Raw genomic sequence first — 22,164 nt, 5'->3', positions numbered from 1 at the left:
TCTATTCTGGCTCAGTTGGAACTTCAGCAGGTCAGTTTGACAATGTCTACGTGCCTAAATGCATTGTGACGTACAGCATCACATGGAGGCATTTCAACTGCTGCCACGTGATTTATTGATTAAATAGCAGTTGCTAATAATAACGATGATGGTAATAATCATAATTAACTAATAAAATTATTTTGTAGGTTTTATGCTATTCAGTCACGAGACCACAAGATCAATATTAAGTCGTCTGCTTGTAACTTTAGCATCTCTTTTCCCCACTTTGTTCACAAATGGAATGATAAAGTGTTATTTATGTTCACTTTTCAATCTTCAGTTAGTATACACGCAAATTTTAATGCATTACTGCAGCGCCATCTCATTCCTACACCAACTACTTATTCAGAAGCTTGTAAAACTATTGCGCAGTTGCTGAGGTAAGTAGAAAGTGTAGGGAGGCATTGCTTCCATCAGCATCACTTTGCCGTTCGGGAAATGCAGTGCAACACCACACCAGCACCCCTCTGTGTCACAATGTGGGCACTACAGTTGAATCATAATTAAAATGTGATATCCTTCTACACTTAAAAGGTTCTCCGAGGGCATACAGATACACAGCGTGTGAAAGTTATATTCCATTTCTCACATATTGGTAACATGAGTATTTTTGTGCTTCTTTTAGCAGCGTGACAATAATTATTGAATTGCTTCTACATGTAACTTCTTGAACAAGCCACTAGAAGGAGCCCTTACCTTTCTGTATCTCTACATAAAGCCGCAGGCTGCAATCAAAGAGCAATTGAGGGTGAAAGGAACGCTTTCATCATTCCTTTTTACTAATTGCTGGCAGTTCCCTGAAGAACTGTCACTATTGAGCTGTGAATAGCAGTAATATATGTAAAGCAAAGGAGCAGAGTATCTGTTTTGGTTGAAGAGTCAGTTGTCCAGGGAATAAGCAGGGATTCTTTCTTTTACTGCACACTTTTACTTTGTAACCTTTGTATATGATCCGGTTAACTGTGTTCACAGGTGTTAAATTTCAGTCAGAATCTCCAAAGAAAGCTTTACTGCAGGGCGGACAGCAGCACGGCTCCAGCTGAGAGAAAATTACCCCTCTGCTGTTATTGCTGTTATGTGTTTTAAGATTTGGAAAGGTGCTATGTCATTTTTGTGCCTGTTCAAACAGGAAGAGCAGCTTTCGTACAGTCATTGCCAGAAATGAAAGGACGTCTCGGCCAAATTCTAAACATAGGTTTACATTTAAAGCTTTAACAGTTACTGGCATAGCCTACAAGGAACAGCAATACAAAGCCGAGAAGAAAAAGAAGCCAGAGGAGAAATTATTTTTATTGTTGCCAATGCAGATGAGAGAGAATGACACAATGTTGAATCACAACATAATCTGGTTAAGTGTCAAATCTGCCAAAAGAATGCTTAGACCTTCAGATCTTTCTTCAGAGACGGAATATTGTTCCTCTCAGCATGTGCGTGATGATCACTGATTGCATTGGCAGGGTGGAGAGGAGCTCAATATTCAGTTCAAGTGCCAGAATCTAACACAGAGTGAAGATGGAGCCTGCAGCCAGTGGTGGGCAGCAAGTACTTCACTTATCTTAATTTTATGCCACCACCTCTACTTCACTATATTAAAGGGTGAAATATCATACATTTTACCCCTACTACATTTATCTAACAAGCATGGCTACTAGATATAGTTAACATCATGGTTTTACATTGAAAAGCCCCATCCTGAGCCAATAAAGTGTAAAATGTTGTTAAAGAACAATCCTGGGCCTCTCCGCCTCAATTCCTTATAAAAACACTTTTTCATTGAGGTCTGTTGTCATATTTCACTTGTCTGTGTGTTCTTAGCAGTACTACCAAAGAGACCCTTCAAAGTAAATCTTTAGGCATTGGCGATCTCATTTTTTTTCTCTTTTCATACATCATTAATCAGCTCAATCAGCTCACAACCCGTCTAATTTCTCACTTGCAGTTCCCAGTAGATCAGCTGCTCTCAGCACTGGTCCTGCTAAGCGTCCTTTCCATACTATTCCATTCTATTGGGTTTTTTCCTTTTCTTAATTTTTACTGCTCTTATCTTGTACTTTCTGCCGTGACCAAAAAATTTCCCACGTGTGGGACCAATAAAGGTTGGTCTTAGCTCACCTTATCATACATCGCACATAGTGCACATTAGATACATATATCTCCAAGCCACTTTGGAACTCGACCTCAACAGCACCTCCACCTTTCATATTGTGTCTACTTAAATCAGTGTCACGTCTGTTATCACTGATTGCACTGATACAGGGGTCTTGCTGCTCACCTCCTGAACTCATGCTTTCCACATTTGTGCATGGAAGGGTGGGGAGGTCGAGGAATGAACTATGTCTCCGAATGCAAAATCCTGCAGTTTGATATGATTGTCATTTTTTAACTATATTGGAACTTAATGAACAAATTTTAAGCCATTCTAAATCTGTGGATGACAATAAGGTCTTACAGTATATCACAACAACAGCAAAAACAACAAAACCAGATAAAAAAAAGCTATCTATCCAAAACCAATGCACCACTTTCCTTGTGCTTGGAAGTCTTTGTTTTGTTTGCTTAAGTCGATGTTACACATCAGCAATATGCAAATAGCCATAGTATAAGTGCACTCAGGAAATACAGTCTTGTGTGAATTCTCTTTCCTGGGGCCATAATAATGACACTGTTTTCTGTACTCAGAAGAATCGCTGGTACAGCATAATTGCTGCAGAAAAAAAGTCCTGGTATTTCTAACAAAAAAAGAAAAAAGTCATGGGTGTACGAGTTGTAATTTTTCTACAGGGTGGGCCATTTATATGGATACACCGTAATAACATAGGAATGGTTGGTGATATTAAAGTCCTGTTTGTCTGTACTTGAGCGGTAATAAAAAAGTTTGTGAAAGTAACCATAAATATAAGGTCAATTGTGTGCAGTCATTTCTCTGTTCATTAATCTCCATCCATAGCTTAATTTGGTGCATTCACAGTTCATTTCACCTTTAAAAGTCTCTGCCTGCAGGAGATGTTCCCCTCCTTTGGCGCTAAGGGACAACATGTGTCATTTGCAGCTGTCACTCACACACTCTTGCTTTTGCTTTGAGACTCTATGCAGGCTGTAGAAGTCCCCTCTTAGATTTTTTTAAGTGCTTTGCATACTGTTACTTCATCTCGATGTTTTAGCTTCAATGTGCAGAATGATGCATGTGCAGAGTTTGACACCAGACGCTGAATCTGAATTTCAAAATGTGTATATGAGCATAATTTTGTGACATAATGACTAGTTTGGAAATCTAACTTGTCAGTGAAGAAGAAGATGTCTTGCCTAAAGTATTGTTGCATATTTAAACTGTAAAAAACTATAGTATGATTTTAAAGCCTGTGACTAATAGCGTTAACAAAACACTTTGTATGCTGAAGTTATTGATCAGGTAGCAGACAGAGATTAGATGACATTCTCATAAGCACACTTATCATGACAGAGATGAGGGGTGGCTGAATCTGGGTGAGGGGTGGTTTGGGGTGATTCAATCATACTCACACAGCTCAGACACACGCTACATTAAAGCTGGCAGCACTCAGACACCGATTCTGGATTTGTAATTTTACTCAAGACAATACAGAAAGAAGAGAACGACAACAAGTACTTTTTGCACTCCACCTCTGCAGTCATGCTTAATGATGGTACATTTAAACCTCAGCATGGGATGATATTTACTGTCTGAAATGTTGTTTAAAAATTGTTTTAAAAACCACCTTGGCTTTACATGTCTTTCTTAATGTGTTTCCCCTCATTATTTATCAGTTTAAGATCACAAAATAAGCAAGAATCGAATGTTGATGAAAACTCTCTTTCAGCTACAAATATATTTACAAAGAGATTACATTAGTTTAAGTTGCAAAAATAATTAGCACGGTTGATACTTGGATATGGATCAAGCAATGTAGCTGGGTCAAAAAAAGAAGTCTTTATTGACCTTGCTAGGTTATGTTCTTCCAAAGGATCTTTCAAAAGTTATCTTATTTTATAAAGGATAATCAGGTCAATTATGACAATTATAGCCAAAATGTACCTTCTTCCAAAGATGCAAGAAGCATAGAGATGTTCATGCTGCGATATGTGCAATCAAAATCTTACTTAAACAGAAGAACACAAGCGTAGGGTACCAGGGTGGGGCAGTGGTGCACACTGTTACCTCACAACAAGAAGGTCCTGGGTTCAAATCCAAACTGAGGCTTTTCTGTGTGGAGTCAGTGCGCGTTCTCTCTGAGTACTTCAGCTTCCTCTCGCAGACCAAGAGACGTACATTGGGGTAGGTTAATTGGAGATTCTGAGTTGGCTGTAGGAGTAAATGTGAGCTTGAAAGGTTGCCTGTCTTTGTGTGTTCTCCCAGAGACACACTGACAACCTGTCCAGGGTGACAGCTGTGATAGGTTCCAGCACACTCTCCAACTCTGAATTGGACAAGTGGAAGAAAATGGATGGATGTACATACAAATACAAAGTAAGAATTTGATATGTTGTGCCATTATGTGTAATAATATTTTGGGTGGCACAGTGGTTAGCGCCTTCGGCCGGACAGCAGAAAGGTCCTGGGTTCCTGGTCTAAGAACTTGTATGTTCTCTCCACTACTCCAGCTTCCTCCCACAGTCCAGACACATGCATGTCGTTAGGTTTAGTCATTCTAAATTGGCTGTAGGTGTGAGTGTAAATGGTTGGCCATCAGCCTGTCCATGGTTTGCCCTGCCTCTCAGCCTATGATAGCTGGGACAGGCTCCGGTAGACAAAACCAGTACCTTGAGAACACTTTCAGAAATATTACATTCACTTCAATACTTAGTGTAAAGCCCATTATGACACTGACAGTCCTTCACTCTGTTGTAAACCACACGAAGCAGCTCGATAATATATGCAGCAGCGCTCCGCAAGAAAGTATGTGACTGTATACATTACATTATGATTAATAACAGTCTGATTCATATACAATTGATTGAAAAAAATTAAGTGGTTGATAATAAGAGCACACTCGATCCTCACTGATGTATTAATATCTTAATGTGGGAGTTAACAATATGGACTCATTGCTCGTGGCAGCTTCTTGGCGCCAATCCAGTCTTCACAACAGAGCGAGAAGACAAAGATATGGAGATGCATAAAAGAGAGGGTGGATCACTGCGGGGCAGAAAGACGTGCTGTGTGCTGATTTATAATACATTTTTAATAGCATCACACAAAGAAAAATGATCTTGCCCGAGTTGCTCTTCCAAGAAGAGTTCAGCCATAGCATTGGGTATTATCTGTCTGTCTTCTGGTTTCATCAGTCAAGCAGTTTGTCTTTTTTGTCCTCTGCCTGCTTTTTTAAACTATGAAACCAATGATGATGGAGCGCTTCTGAGTGCAAACTTACTTTCAGTTCCATTGCTTAATGATCAGATTAATCATTTTTAAACACGTCACCATAAGCAGCTCCATGCTCTCCTGAACAAGGTTAAAGAAATCAGCTCCACATGACTTTCATGTCTGTCCACTGAACTTAAAGCTGGAGCCAGAAGATGGTGAGCCTAGCTTAGCACGGACGCTTAAAACAGGGGGGAACGAAACCTCTTTCTCTGCTGATACTTGTGGGCTTTGTTTTTTGAGTTATCAACAAAACAACTACCCCTTTCTGTTCCTTGGGAGAAGTGGGCCAAGTGCAAATCCATTAAATATGTAGAGTAAAGTCTTAAGCTTGCACACCATTTACAGCCACCATGGGACCTGGAAGATTGGGGTTAAGAGGCAAAAGGGGGGCACATAGGTATGAGCAAATACTTAACTCCATCAGCCGTTGCTGACCCAGATTCTCAGCTAGGGTGTGTGGTGTTAACACTTTTACAGTTTACATCTTTAGGCACAGATGTATCAATAAAGTCTTTAGATTATCATGATTGCGAAGATGCAAATTAATTTCACATTATATATGTAACTGCTTGTTAGAAGTTCTTACCGTAATACTGAGATCATTTCATTTTTCATCAGGTGAAACATCTCGCTGAAATAATACAACTTGTTTGACAGTACTGTCCATAGAAGCCAGTTGGGTAGCAATAATAAAAGAATAGTAAAATTATCACCATTTTTTTTTAATTTTCCCTTTCAGATTGCACAGAGAAGCATGGGTGAAGAATGGCTTCACATATTTGTGGAAGGCCTCATTTTGTGCAACGACACTCATAAAAAAATAAACCATTTAGACTTTGCCTGGAAAAGAGTGATCGCTGCAGTTGCCCCCCTGCCACTGAGAATGAAAAAGGAGCCTCAGCGAAGCACAGGCCACGTTTCTCAGTAAATTTTAAGTACAGCTTATCCTAGCGATGCAGTTCGATGAAGCTGCAATCAATTTAATGTGGCTGCATAATGATAAAAAAATGGTTTGCCATGGATTTAGTGATGGATGCTGAGCATTTCAAATGTGACATTTAAGTGTTTTCTAATTACAAGTGTGCTGGTAAGTAAATCATACAGTGTAGCGTCCTGTTTGGTTATATTGTTGCTTTTATATACACATATTTCCATGAAAGACGTTAAAAATTTGAAAACCCACTTCAGTCTGCGAGAGATTGTTTGAGGTGTATAACCAGAGATAGATATGAGACAGAGGAGAGAGAAAAGATATGTGCAAGAATTGAAGATACAGAAATAAAAAGAGTGATACAGGAATCACAGTGGCTCGTTTCCTTTTTCATATGCATCACATCTGATCCAAGGTCGACTTTTTGAGTAGAGAGACGAGGTGGCGAAGACAAAGTCAATTTCCTATTCAGCTTCAGACTGTTACTGACAACTCCTGAGCCTTAAGATGAGTAAGAATACTGGCAATTAATAAATGTAATGTAAAGCTTACAATAAATATTCTCTCATTGGGATAAAAGGTTTAAATTTAAATTAAACGTAGCTGGAAAACAAACATTAGTGTTATTAGAGCAACAAGGCTGATGTGTAGGGGGGGGGAAAGCTAGAATTAGAAACAGCTTTATTGGTCAAATTTTTTGACTGCAATAAAGATAAAGACCAGTAGTGGTTTACACATTCACCTAATAAATGAAACATCCTCAGTTTAATCCCAGGAAGAAATACAAATCTCTCTGGGGTTACATGAGGAAGGGTAGGAAGGGTAATGCAGCGCTGAAAAGGCTTACCTCTGCTGCGTTACCCCTACACTCTTATTGGGTAAAGCTGCTTCAGGCGACTGTTGTTGTGGTTTGGTTTTATATAAATAGAATTGCATTCAACTGAATTGAACTGTCTGAGCTCTCAGGACGTCTGACCAGTTGCTCCTACATATACAAAAACCACAGAGCATTCTCCATGGTTGTCCCTAAGTTGTGGATTAATTTTGTTTAAATGTTAGACATCGGTCTACAATGTCCATTTTGAAAACTCATCTTAAAATGCATTTATACTCTTGGGCTTTTGATCCAGAATCAGGCACTGATCTTACTTGTTATTTTTATATTGTAGTTCTTTCTATCAGTGTTATTTTTATTTTATTTTATTTTTATCATTTTCAATGTATTTATTCCCTTTCTTTGTACAGAAAAAGGGTATTCCTGTGGCTGTTTTAAAGTGCTTTATAATTAGAGTTGTATGGTATGATACTCGCTGTGGTGACTCCTGTGAATAAGGGAGCAAAGCCACCAAAAGTAGCTTTCATGTAGTTATTTCAGGTTTACAGGCTGCAAAAGTAGTGCAAATGAGTGAATCCAAGAATATAGATAACATAATTTTATGCGTACCTCTAAATGTAGTGATTTAATGTCATAGAGAAAAGTAAATAGCCTATAACATAATCTGCACCCAAGACCATTCTGAAATCTTTGAGGTTTTTCTCTAATCATATCTGAAAAAGCAGATGCGCAGACACACAGAGAAGAAATTGCAGCCATAGTGCTAAAAGATGGTGCACAGTTCTTAATGTGGGAAAGCTCAGGCTGAAATCTGGGACACTCATTAGAAGCCTTTTCTAAAGGCCTAAATCAACGCATGAAATCGTGTGGTAAAAAACGTCTCTGGTCTCATTAAAAAAATTAAAACAAAAAACAAAAACCTGTTAGGCATATGTGTGAGACGTTTGAGTCAACAGGCAACCAGAGGGCTGTGTCAGACTGCAGAGTGTTACATTGTTTTACGTCACATCGAATCACGAGATAATTTAAGCTACTAGCACTTTAAATGTGTCCAATTTTGAGCTCTGCGGGGACCATCGTGCCACCTGCTATTGTGAACAGGAAGCAATATAGTTCAATTCAGTTCAGTTGGTCTGTCTGTCTGTCAGCCACCCACCAAATAAATATTCAGTATATGAAGATGAATACTACTGATTATCTGTATGTAGATATATGTTTTTGGATTTTGTGTCCATTTATGTGATTAAACACATCTCCAATCTAAGAATGGCCCTTAAAGAAAGAAGTTAAAAAAAAAAAGAAAAGCATATTTTACATGAATTATCACAGCAGCTTGGCTTGTGAAAGATTTAGTTCTTCGGAATCCACCTTTGAACACACTTGTGTTGTGATTAAATTGTTGCCTGTCAGCATTTACATAAACGGAACTCACAACAGTCTACAGTTTCCAGCTGTTACTAACACATCATTGACGTCACGCTTGCAACTTCCTGTATGAAGACTGTCCCATTTTTATAGAACCACATGTGTAAAGTCGAATAGTCGAATAACTGTAGTCAACTGTCTTAGTGTGTGGTGGGTTTATTGGGTATAATGATGATAATTATAATAATAATAATAATAATAATAATGATGATGATGATGATGCTTCACAGGACAAGATCAGAAACAAACAATAAATGAAACATTTAAGAGATCAAAGTGAAACAATAAATAAGGTATAGAAATTCTGGCGTGACAAAAAGACAAAAGGGAGAAAAAAGGAAAAACGGGTAATTAAAGAAAATAGAATTCATCACTAGGAGAGGGCGATCAAACAAATCTAAAACATGACATAATTCAACATGTCAGGACCCGGGCACCCCAGTGCATTCTCTGTTTCTCTGTGTGTGTGTGTGTGTGTGTGTGTGTGTGTGTGCGTGTGTGTGTGTGTGTGTGTGTGTGTGTGTGTCTGTGCTTTGTGTTCAAGATTGTCCATAGGCAGGGCTCCTCTTGAGTCTCCACCCAACTCACCTGTGGCTGGTTCCCCACATGTGGAAGATGAGCAATTAGGGGCTCCTACTTAAGGCGTGGGTAGACGGCCAATCATCACTGGAACATTGATCTGGATTGTGTGGAATGGCTGCTGGCTTGGTTTGCAAGTTGGACTCCCTCCTGTGTGGACACCCCTGAGTCCCCTTGGAGCCTTCCCCTTCCTGGATATCCCCCACGCCACTCTGTGCATTTTCATTATACTGATCTACCTGTAAATAAAAACTTCAGTCTGCCTTTGTGAGCTCTGCCTTTGAGTCCATTCAGCAGGTCATCTTGACCATGTCTACATGCCTAGATGCACTGGGTTCCTGAAATTTGATTGGCTGGTTAGATATTTGCATTAACGTGCTATACACCTACTGTGCACTCTACATTTGCCTGGAAAAGAGTGATATATCTATCTATCTATCTATCTATCTATCTATCTATCTATATATATATATATATATATATATATATATGTATATATATATATATTAGGGGTGCAACGATACACAAAATTCACGGTTCGGTTCGATACTTTGGTGTCACGGTTCGATATTTTTTCGATACAAAAAAAATGTTCATGCCTTTTTAATTTGGCATTTATTAAAATTATAAATATATATTTTAACTCAAAAGTACAGTTTTTAAATTTAACCCTAACCCTTGTGCGTGTTTTTTATTTTGACAGCGAATGCGCACCTGCGGACCACTTATGTGCAGCCCTGGTTATATAGCTCGTCATATTGCAGCCACAGAAATTCTTTTGTCCATGAAACCATAAAGCTGCACTTTCTTTTTGCCTTATAGTCTGATTTGTCATAACTTCTCCGTTTTGTGGTAAGCTTTTCTTTGGCTGTCACTTCTTCACCCTGACCTGTCTTATTTGGCTCAGCAGAACTGAAATGCTTTTACACACGGACTCACATAAGCTCAGCGATTCTCTGCGCGATCAACCTCTCACATGTTTAAGCTGCGGGAGATTTCACTTGTCATGTTTGCATAGTAAGCTAACGATTAATAAGACGATGTCAGAGGAATTGGTGCACAAATTATCATCACTCACAGATCTGGGGCCTGTTCTTCGTACCGCGCTAAGTGAGTTAGCTGGATGAGATTGTTGACGATTTCGCGTGATCCTGGATCGTTCGGTTCCCCGAAGCCCATCCAGGACTTGCTGTCATAGCAACAGAGCCGTAAGCGTAAACCTGCTGGGGAGCAGGTTTACTTTATGTAAACAGGATTAGATCGCGGCCACGCAGGTATGCCCGCGTCATTCATACGAAAGCAACAGCGATATTCCACCACTGTTTCACCATAAATAAATAACATCAATGTAACTAAAGACAATGCAGCACCTGATCCATTTATTGATTTCACACAGATAGATACAGGTCATTTCCTTAAAAAGGGAAATGTACTATTAACATTCTATTACATGTATGTGATTATTACAGATGTAATTCATATTTCAGAGTAGCAATTGCAAATTACTTTGTGTAATCAAGATGAGAGACCACGGCTATAAAAGCGAAGGTGGATTTGGGAAGCCTGTCGCAGCCATGTCCTGTCCGTATACGCGAGCCACCCATTGCGGAAGGTGCAAGATTGATAAGGAGAGTTTTCAGAATTCAGCGTATATTGCGGGACAGACAGGATCCTTTAGCTCAGCGCGACAGTGTGCTCATAGAGAGATATCGATTATCCCGTGAGGATATTATTTACTTAACCAACTTGTTGACGAGGGGGTGCAGGACCACCACCTGTCTTTTTTTTGCTCTGCCCTTTTCTTGGTTGCTGTTAGAAACAAACAGATTATTTCAGGGTCTCTTTCCAAGAGACGAAAAGCAATATAAGTGATAAATATTACCATTCTGTAGAATATTCTTATATGTCACTTTTACCTGTTCCCATGTTCTAGTGGGTCCTGTTGTGGCTCTAATGTGAAAGGGGATATAATATAACATATTATAATATAATATAATGTAATATAATATTGGATAATATAGTGTGATATGATAAATCTACCCTACCGCCTACTGGTGTTGGCCAGAGGGGCCGATGGCGCGATATGGCAGCCTGGCTTCTGTCAGTCTGCCCCAGGGCAGCTGTGGCTACAACTGTAGCTGCCTCCACCAGTGTGTGAATGTGAGAGTGACTGAATAGTGGCATTGTAAAGCGCTTTGGGTGCCTTGAAAAGCGCTATATAAACCCAATCCATTATTATTGTTATTATTAAATTACTTACGAGTTTAATTTGTCAGCAACTTTCTGCCAGCCCTCTCTCCTTGCTTTTGCAGCCTTTGCAGTGTTCCCTTGCGTTCTGATTGAACTCTGAAACTCCTGAAATCCCTCACTCAAGAGTTCTTGCTCTGCTGCCGAAAAATACCGAGCCGAGCGCGCTCCGTCGACATTTTTGCCGACCAATCAGAGGGTTGCCGATCAATGTTTCCACTATCGATGCGTAGCCCCTTTTACGACACCCAGTGATGTCACATTACTGCGTCCAGCTGTACTAATCGTCAACAGCAGGTGTGTTCGGGGAACCGGATTAGCGCGCTCACGGTTAGCGCGATGGTTTGGTCTTGGATGTTTCATTTGATCTTGGATGTAGTAAGCGACGTACGAAGCACAGGGCCCAGTGCTGTCGCTCTCTATACACAGTTCGCGCGATTGCAAAGTGAAAGCAAAAAAACAAGCGCAAATTCAAACGCGATTTCAATATGTCACATATTGACAGTCGCTCACCGATGCCAATGACATAATTACCCAGCTACATTTCTGAAAGAATGCAAAAGCATTGACATATATTTTTCCTTCCTACAATAGCCCGACGGGCAGGGAAGAGATAGATTTTGGTAGCCCGACTGAAAAAAATCGCTAGCTCCAGGACGTCGGGCTAGCGATATTGCAAGCCCTGTATCTGATTGAGGAATCACTCATCTTTGGAAAAGAGAGTTTATTACAGAGAAATGTCTCTTTCCAAAATAAAAGCTATACTATCCGCTTCTTCTGGGCTATATTCTCAGCAGCATAAGGAGAATCATGTGCTAACAGCTGTCTAAATGACTCAGCTAAAGTTAGTAGCATGCTTGTTGTTTTGGTCTTTGCACTAGGATGATGTCTGCGTAAATGTGTAGTCATATTCGTTGTGTTCCCACTAGTGCTTTCAGGTTAATCTCGTTGAAATGACCTTAATGCCACAACACGGCAAATCTCCGTTAACGAGCTACCGCCGATCGCCCCGTGTGTGGGGCTAGACGGCCAACATGTTAACGAGCTAACTGCGCTAACACACTAGTTCCCACCCATGTAATTGAGCATTGCATGGCACATCCAACATACTGTTTTACTTTAGTCCATGACTCGCTTACCTTCAGGGTCATACGTCACATGAAAACCAAAATAATTCCAAACGCCAGATCTGAATGAGGGTGGGGGAGGTCCATGTGTCTTGCTAGCTTGCCCTGCGCTCTTCCTTCTGACTATGCTGTCTGTGTTGAGTGCTCAGTGGATCTGCGCTCGACAGTGCAGCCTAGGCGGAGTAGTCGAACGCAGATTCACTGAGCGCTCAACACAGACAGCATCGTCGGAAGGAAAGTTGATAAAATAAATTACAAATGTTGTATTGTTCGATACATATGCGTACCGAACCGAAAGCACTGTATCGAACGGTTCAATATCGATACGAATATCGTTGCACCCCTAATATATATATATAAACACCCAGCGCGCCCCTGCGGGCGGTTTATCCTTCGAGCTCGGGTCCTCTACCAGAGGCCTGGGAGCTTGAGGGTCCTGCGCAGTATCTTAGCTGTTCCCAGGACTGCGCTCTTCTGGACAGAGATCTCCGATGTTATTCCCGGGATCTGCTGGAGCCACTCGCCTAGCTTGGGAGTCACCGCACCTAGTGCTCCGATTACCACGGGGACCACCGTTACCTTCACCCTCCACATCCTCTCGAGCTCTTCTCTGAGCCCTTGGTATTTCTCCAGCTTCTCGTGTTCCTTCTTCCTGATATTATATATATATATATATATATATATATATATATATATATATATATATATATATATATATATATATATATGTCTCTTTTTTGATTAATATAGTTTCACAATGATCATTCTGCTTTTCTCACTTTCAGCAGTTTTAAAAAAAGTCCTTGACATTTCATTTTTGCATCTGAACCCTTTTTATTCTACATTAGTCCCACATTTTTGCAGTACTCTTTCCAAAGCCAGTAATGTTTTTAATAAAACTATAAAACCATTTGGTGTCTAAATCTTGAAATAATGGTCTTAGTTTTTATTTACTGATCACAGATTTGGATTGATTAACTGCAGGGGTGTGTCTAGGAAGGGACAAGGGGTGGTATCACTTCCCCTTAGAAATATGATTGGTCCCCTCCTCGTGCCTCCCCACCAAAACCGTTGCACTAGAGTACCGTTAATCTTACAATGCCTAACAACACCATTGGATGAAAGCACTGATTGGATGAGTAGGAATGTAGCTGAGTACATTCAATCAAGTACTTGAAGTAGTACTACACTGCTATCTGATTTTTCTCCACTGTATTCTGAATACAATTACTTCATTTTGTACTCTATACTATTTATTTTAAAGCTTTAGTTACTTATTATTTCTGGATTGCATTATTATGGACCAAGTTACTTAGAAACTTGATCCAAATATTTAAGGTCTACAAATACTGCAAATATTTAAGGTCATGAACATTACAGACATATATATATATCTCAGCAATTCAATAATTATAACTTACTAATATTGTGTATAGCAGCGGTCCCCAACCCCCGAGTCGTTTGGTACCGGGCTGTGAGAGTTGAGGCTCGGGTGTGAAATTTGTGGTTTTCAGGGTTTTTATTTGTTTTTAGCGTTATTTTTTTTAATTGTTTTTATCGTTAACTCGGTTTCCCTGGGTCTTTTCCCGTGTCTTATGAATAAATCTTCTTTTTTTGGTACCGGTACTGGTCTTATTTTGTTATATTTATCCGCGACACCTTAAAGGCCAGTCCGTGAAAATATTGTCGGACTGACAAAGGCGCAAAAAAGGTTGGTGACCGCTGATGTATAGGATCCTAAAGTTGACTTTCACATGTATACATTTACTTTATGTACTTTAAATATATTTGAATATACAATCTGTGAACTATTAAGCTATTTAAATAGGATTATAACCTTTAAAGAAGTAAATAAATCTATTATTTATAAAACTGTTCATCACAAGGTTATGTTTAAATTCTTCTACAGCTCCACTTTTCACATAATAAATCTGCTATAGGACGCTGGGCTGTGGAAGATCTTGAGAATTTGTGGTTTTTACAGCAGTTATCTACACTTATCAAATATTACTGACCCAACATTTTGGTTTCATGCGCCCTTCCCCCCCTTTCAGCTGTCTTCATGGTCCCCTCCTGTGCCACCCCATTTAGAAAATCCTGAAAACGCCCCTGATTGACTGCCCTTGCATAGTTGCACACATGTGAAAAACCCTTTAACTGGTCCTGCAGTGACATTTGCACCAAAGCAATGGAGAAAACCCGTAATGTATGTGAAAGGGTGCCTCCGCGGGCCACCACTCTGTGCACCACTGCCATCCACCGTGGCTCTATCAGTCTCCGCCTCCTTCTTAGCGCCGCCCTCAAGGAGTGACTTGGTGTTGAAGCACAGAGAGAGAGAGAGGCACTCTGCAGACTCACACACACACAAACAGAGACACACACACTCTGAGCTCCTCACACCAGCTGCTGTCTCTTTACTAACGGGACAACTTTAAACCTCCTGGATACCACAGTGGACCCTCTGCTCAGTGTGAACACCCCGGACTGAGGTGAGTGCAAACATCCACACATGTTGCCAGCTCTCTTTCTAATTTCGGGTGTGTTTGCCGTGGACCGCTTGAGACTAAACCAGAAGATGGAAGAAGGGAATTTTTTTCCCCCCGTGGAGGAAAAGGGGGCAGTAGACAGGCAGGAGGAGAGGCATGTCCGGCTACTGTTGGAGCACTCCGAGCTAGCGCACTTTACCGCCTTTAGCGGGTCACCAGACGCCTTACTGAGCTGTAATTAAACCGGTGAAAAGCGTCGTTTCCGCTGCTGGCGCCAGTAAACACAACAACACGGGTTGAGCGGCTTTAACATCTCCTCATGGATGTTGGTATAACAGCGCTGCGGTGACACACATGGGTCTTCCCCCTCCTTTAGTCCGGGAGTGCTGGCTGCCTGCTGCTGGGACACCGGGACTGTTTGCAGCGGGCGAAGCTGCAGATGTTTATTTTGCATTTACTTTGTGAGTTTGAGACTCCCACAATCCAGGCTGAAAGGACCGATGTTCAGGCTTTACGTGCCGACGAGCAGAGTCTTCGTCTTAACTTTTATATAGGACATTTTCGTATGTGCACTCATACAGTTTCCGCTTTATTGTTACTGTAGCATGCTCACTTATTCCTCCCCTTTATGTGATTTGAAATGATTAGTCTAATATGTAACCCTTATATGTATGAGTATAATAAAGATGTACTTAAAAATGACCCTAAATGTTATATTAAATGTGCAAACTGCCCCTTTTTGTCCATCACCAGTGCAAAATCCTGCAGAATAACCAGCAAATGCCAAAATCAGCCATTAAAATCACTAACAGTACTTTTCATTGCTGATTTGTTTGATAATCACTTTATCCATTAAAGGATTTGGTCAAATATATTCAACCAGGGTTTAAGCATTAGCTTATACTCCCCTAAATACTGCCTTTATCATGTCATAATACACCCGCCCACACCCCCAAATCCCTAAATTCATCCAACAGTCCAACAGTCTAAAGAGATTCACTTCACAATGACCTCAGACAGAAAAGAGCTTGAAATTCTCATGTAAGCAGCTTTAACTGGCAAATATGTTGGCTTTTTTTTTTCTAACATAAGTGACTAAAACGTTTGAAAATGGCTGCTATTTTTATTTCATGACCACAACCCGTTCTGTGCTGGCTACAATGCACATCAGGCCACATTAAACATCTGTTTGACCCTCCCAGTGCTGTGATGATATCAGTAGTGTCCTAATGTGCTGCTTCCAGAGATGTGCACCAAACATCATCAGCAGCATTCATCTCGTTTTGTGCCAGGTGTACCCGTTGCTAAGACAGGTGGGCTTCTTGCCTGGCTGTGTTACCTTTAAATCTTTGATGTGTGGAGACATCCTGAACGCTTTCCGCCTGCTGTTCCTCTCAGCATCTGCACTGGCTCTTGGCTTATGTTGGGGAGTGACGGTTCACTCTGCTGTACTGCGTGCATGTCTGCTGTACATGCATGCGACAACACAAGAGCGACGAAGCGTGTCTGTACACGCGAAACATCAACACCCAAATCTTGGACTCCTGCAGGTGTGCATCACAAACAGGAGTCCGGATTGTGCTGCTGCTAAATATACTGTGCAAGTTGGTGCTTAACTAGATAACCACTGACTACCAGAGGTCAACTGTACCAGCTGAGCTCACTCTGCGATGCAGATAGAAATATAATAAACTTGAGGGTGCAACCCTTGTGTGACAGGTAGCAGGGAGGCCCCAGGAGGGATCAGAAATAAAGAGCAGTTAGACGGCATTCCTCTGCAAAGTTTTGTTGCTGGATTCGAAAGGATATCTGGATCCAGATTAGTTTGCAAAATTTTCATGAAGAAAAAAGTTTGTATTTGTGAATATATGAGGCGACTCCAAAAGTTTATCACTTCTAAATTGGGGGCAAGCTGTGCCTTTAATGCAAATTTGGCCACACTGTTTTGAGTAATAATGCCGATAATCAATCGAACAGATAAATTCAACCCCCAGCTGTTGTTATTTCAGGTAACAGCGACTGTCATCCCATCAGCTGCTGATTAATAGATCACACATTCAGTTCAGTTCAGTTCATTTTTATTTCAAACATTTCAAACATGTGCCTTCACAATCATTACAAAATATCATTCCATTATTTGTTTGAAAAGGAGTAGGCTGAAGTATTTACTTATTAACAAGGTCAAAGGTTAAACTGGTTGAACTTTAAGCGAAGCGCTAAGATGTAAAGTCTATATCTTTGAAACATGTAAGATGTGGCTGTGAACTGATTTTAGTGTAAAAGTTAAACTTTAGCTGTGAAAAACAAGCAACTGACAACTATTAGGGATAAAATAAACTGGAAAATACAGTGAAATCCCCAGAAAATGTTGAAGCCTTGTAAATGTACTGTAACTGCAAACTGCCTCTATGTTGGATTAGATCGAAATCGAAACTGTGCTGATAATGAATTTCTCTCTGTGAAGTTATGCGCGGTAACAGATGCCACATTCAAGCGTAATATTGTGACGTCTGCCTGCCGTTATTGTTTAGCTCACACACAAACCCACACAGGCACATTAACATGGCACTCGTCCACATTACCAACAGCAGTTATACAGAGTAATGGCAAAATTATATTCCCGTGAGTGTCTGAGTGAGTCGTCTCTGATCTCTAAGGAGCCCCATTGCTATGCTTCACTACTCCCTCCTCACTGAAGAGCTGCCTCCATATATTCTCTGCAGCTTTGTGCCCTAACTGATGTTTAATTATTCCAACACGGTGATTTGACTGTTGCTCATAAAATATTGAAACAGAAACAGCCCTGGAGGGATGCTGAAACACTGGCCTCGCTTGATACTTAAATAGGGCCTGCAGTGAAACGGGGCATCAAAGCGGGTCAGCAGAAGCGTGAAATAAAACTTGTGTTTCTTTGTATAAATTGGAAATCTGTTTCTCAGCTGCTTGCTGCTAAACAGGTCTTATCTGAGCTGCACCCCAAACCAGTGCGCTTTCTTACTATGGATAAGCGATTATAGTAGATCAGCGCTCTGATTACAGCTAGGAGCAGGCACTGACTGCTAATCTGTGGTCTTAATACTAAGACAGGCAAATCGCAGGGCAGCTATCAAGCCTACTTAGAGGTCCTCAAAGTCCACAGCCGTCTCCTAAGGTGTAGATTTGTTGATTTTTGTTGCTGTCTTCAGGTTGACTTGAAAGTGGGCTTGAGTGTGAATGCTTTTATTTTGCGGTTGGGTATAAATCACCAGGGAAGGAATGCTGGTCAGGTAAATTTGCTTTAAGTGCACTTTCAGACCTCTAATTTGTTTGCTCTGCTCTAAATCTGTAGGTGATTTTGTAAACTTTGCTATGGTTTCTTGTAAGGCAGGGAAAATCCAACAAGCCAAAATATACCAATGCAAACACTATGCTCACTGGTCAGAAGAGCAGAGTAAGATGTGAAGCAGAAGGTCCCGCGTTCATAGTGAGACCTCGGTTTATTATCTGCTTTGAGCTTACACATGACCTATTTTGATTGATCATGCAAGAATAAAAAATGCCCGTCACAATTTTCCAAATTCTGACATAATGTAGTAAAATGTTTGGTTTCGTCCAACCAACAGGCCAGAATTCAGATTCTTATTTTCCAATCTAAGAAAACAGGCAATCATTCAAACAGGTTGGCTTTAAAAAAACTGCATGATTGCTAATTGTGTTCAGTATGATTTAATAATCCTTCATCTGTCTTTCATCATCACACATTTTCACTTGTGTGGCGTTTCTGCATGTATTCATCTAATTTATACTCTCCTCTGGACCGTCTGTGAAGTGGTGGGCTTCAGCTGAGTAAATACTTAAGTGATCAGTGGGAGTAATGGCGGATCCCCTGCTGACTGATGCTAGGATATCTTAACCCCCCCAGCCCCCCATGCGACCCCTCACTGAGAGGATAAAACCACAAACATCAGTGCTTTGCAGAGATGTGCGTTAGCTTCTTTAGCACCACGCAGCCCTAATCAGTCTGCTCGGTGGGTGGAGGTTTAGCTGCAGAGCATTTAATCTGCAAATGGTCACTGTCCACTTAAAAACCAGCAACTCCAATGTGATTTTTTTTTTTTTAAAGATGCCACCTGAATTGAACCTGCTTTTTCATTTCATTTTGGAAACGATAAAGTCGACAGTTCAGGTGCAGAGAGCTGCGATGTGCCTCTAAGCTGCTGATCAATAAGACAGTTGCACACCGCTTAATGTCCCAGCATGGGGACAGCGGTGTAAATGGATTTGTATTTATACACCACTTTTCCATCTTTACTGAGAACTCAAATGGCAGTTGTACTGCCACCTTCTCGCTGCATTTAGCAACTTTTTTTTCTTCTTCTCTCGCTCTCTCTCTCAGAAAAAGCTTCAAAGAAACATGTACTCCTTTGTACTGACATTACCTTTTTTTTTTTTCTTTTCTCAACGAGGTCTTGCTCTCCCGGCGCAGGTACAGCTCTCCCTCTGACTCTGCTCTTTCCAGCAAGTGAGCGAACAGCGAGCTTTTACCTCTGACAGAGTGCACAGCTGAATGGAAGAGAAAGTATGACACATTCTTTGGTGTCTAAGTTTCTCTCTCAGTTAACATTGTACGTCTGCAGCCATGGTCGTTAACTTGTTTTGTTGTGTAAGGTGATTTTGAGTCCCCGGCACTTGCACGAAGCTTCAAATATCCACTACTGAAAGTCCAAAGGCCGGCAAAATGGCTTTCGGGACAGTGCTGCTCCCGCATAGTGAGCTTTTGAAAAGGCCATAATTGTGTTTCTAGTGACTGTCAAAGCTCAACCAGAGTCCCCTCACAGCGAGTCTGACAGCTTCTCATGGCTGGTTAGCTCTGACTAGCAGCTCTACGTCTCTGCCCAGGCTACATTGTATCCCCTGACCCTCCCTCTGTCACACACTAACCACAGGGCCTCATCTCCTACACTTGTTGGTCTCGCTCCCCTGCTGTATTTTCTGAATATCATGGAGGGGGACCTGCATGACTTTGAAGAGGTAGATGCCCTTAACACTCGTCATTGATGTTCTTATAGCAGAGCTAAAGGTTCTATTTTGACTTTTCTGCTGTTGCCGTTAAAGCAAAAACAACACATCTTTATAGGTTTTCATGCTTATAGAGTGTCTGTAAGGATTTAGGGTTTTGGCTTTTTTTTTTATTTTTTATAACCCCCTGCTATAAATATACACCTTTCAGCCTATTTCTCTATGTGCTTTTTTTCTGCAGAGACAGACCTGCCAGAGTAGTCAGTCAAGCAAGCTAGTGAACAGGAAGTGAGCTCATAGAGTTTGAGGCTTGCACTGTGCTCAGGAAGGCATTTGACTGAGGGGGGATTGTAAAGGTTTTTTCCTCACATTGTTGTGTGAAGCACACTGAGCCTCTCTGGTTTTCTTTGAGTTCAACATATGCCTCTTTGTATACACATGAAATTCTTGGATTGTTTTGTGCTGTATTGATGGTATTGTATCTATAACCTACAGATACCAGGCAGTAGTAAAAGGGCTCTCAGGTGAAGGCTGCAAAATAGTCGCTGTTCACAGAGTGTCGTGCTTTTATTCTGCTCTCCTGATGAGCAAAATGGCTCTTAGATTAGACGACCACAGCTGTTGCACTTCAAAGGGAAAATTCAGCCAACATTGAAAGTGTTGTTGAAACCATCCTTGGGTCTGTGTGTGTGTGTGTGTGTGTGCATCCCTGCTTTTTGATGGCTTGTTTTTATGAATTCTCCCTGCATTGTTGGAGATGGTCCCTTTAATGTCTGCTTTGCTCTGTCTTGCTTCTCTGTCTGTGCCCTGCACCCATTGGTCTAAAATTGACCGCATGCTCTGGTGCTTGGTCGTGCCTGGTCGTGCCAAGGCTGCAGTTGCACAGTAATTGTGTGTGTGTGTGAGTGAGTTGTGGTTTGAACTCTTGCGTGGTTTCTTCTGCATTGAGCTTGCATGACCGTAGATGCATCTCCAAGTTTGTCCCCTTTTTCTTTTTCCTTTATTTTTATGAGCAACTTTGCTCAAATCACACACACACACACACATATATATTTTGCCTGTTGGTGTTCTGTGAGCTTAAAAATAGTGCTAACTGATTCTCTGTAGCTTTGATTCCTTAACTGTAGGATCTCTTCAAAATGTTTGCATCTGTATCTCTTTAAAAATTGATGAGTGAGCACAAGTTTATCTGAAAGCTTCCTTTTAGTAAACCTCACAAGAGACCAAATGTTTTAAAAGTGCATCAGTGTCTAGACATGATGATGATCTACATGTCCTTGCTGATACACAACACTTCCAGCATTAATCTACAGAAAGGACAGGGAGTAGAGCGGTACCACAGTTACAGGGATGTGGTCATTTCTCTTCTGCTGTGGTTCACAGTCGCTGCAGGGCTGTAGTCCCCCAGCTATCTAATTACCGTAATTGTCGGGCTATAAGCCGCTACTTTTTGCACAAGCTTTGAACCCTGCGGCTTTTAGTCAGGTGCGGCTTTTCTATAGATTGTCCATGATTTTTGTGATATCGTAAGACGATTTGTTTTGTTTGTTCCGCTGTTGTACGGCACTACGTTGCCTGGCGGAAGGATCGGGGTTCAAGAGTGGTGTGTTGGTCACATGTCCATCCGCCAGGCAACATAGTGCCGTACAAGTAGCGCGAAAAACAAACTTCAAAGTAGCGCTACGCGTTCAGCGGGAGGCGTGGATGACGAGCGGCGATAAACTTGCGAAAAGCAAGTTGTGCTCAACTCTACCGGTGGATTCTGACAGCGTGGAAAAGTGTGCAAACATCCACGATCACCAACGGATTTCGAAGGGCTGGACTGCTGCATGATGGAGAGGAGGACACCGCCACGGCCCTTCAGAGGGTGTTCGACTCCGACACTGACAATGACAATGAGGATTATCTTTGGTTTTGAAAGTGACAACGAAGGAAAGAAGCTGAGAGTGGATGACGAAGCCATCCTGAGCCTGTTCGTATCCGACACTGGAGAAGAGGACTTTGGTGGTTTTAGTGCGCAGGAAGATGGTGGTGAATGACTGACTTTTCTTCTTGTTAAAGATGTGTCACTGCACCTGAGCCTAAAAGGTAGTCTGAATCTATTTTTCTGGTGT

The 22,164-nt window shown here is 41.2% G+C and overlaps 1 protein-coding gene across 3 annotated transcripts in view; it reads left to right on the top strand.

Annotated features, from left to right (window-relative positions):
* Nucleotides 1–14,877: 14,877 nt before the first annotated feature.
* Nucleotides 14,878–22,164, top strand: part of ppp1r16b (protein phosphatase 1, regulatory subunit 16B) — a 92,049-nt gene continuing 84,762 nt past the window's right edge. The window contains exon 1 of one of the 3 annotated variants that reach the window (XM_082534241.1): nt 14,878–15,055. The gene's annotated coding sequence lies outside the window, so the exon portion shown is untranslated. Of the gene's footprint in view, nt 15,056–18,294; nt 18,319–22,164 lie in introns of those variants that run through there. The other 2 variants (XM_082534238.1, XM_082534240.1) reach the window with 2 other exon arrangements.

The sequence above is a fragment of the Aulonocara stuartgranti genome (assembly GCF_965226115.1).
Source record: "Aulonocara stuartgranti genome assembly, chromosome: 5".
Lineage (NCBI taxonomy): Eukaryota > Metazoa > Chordata > Actinopteri > Cichliformes > Cichlidae > Aulonocara > Aulonocara stuartgranti.
Note: the sequence above shows the minus strand (reverse complement) of the source record. Positions and strands in the feature narration are given on the sequence as shown.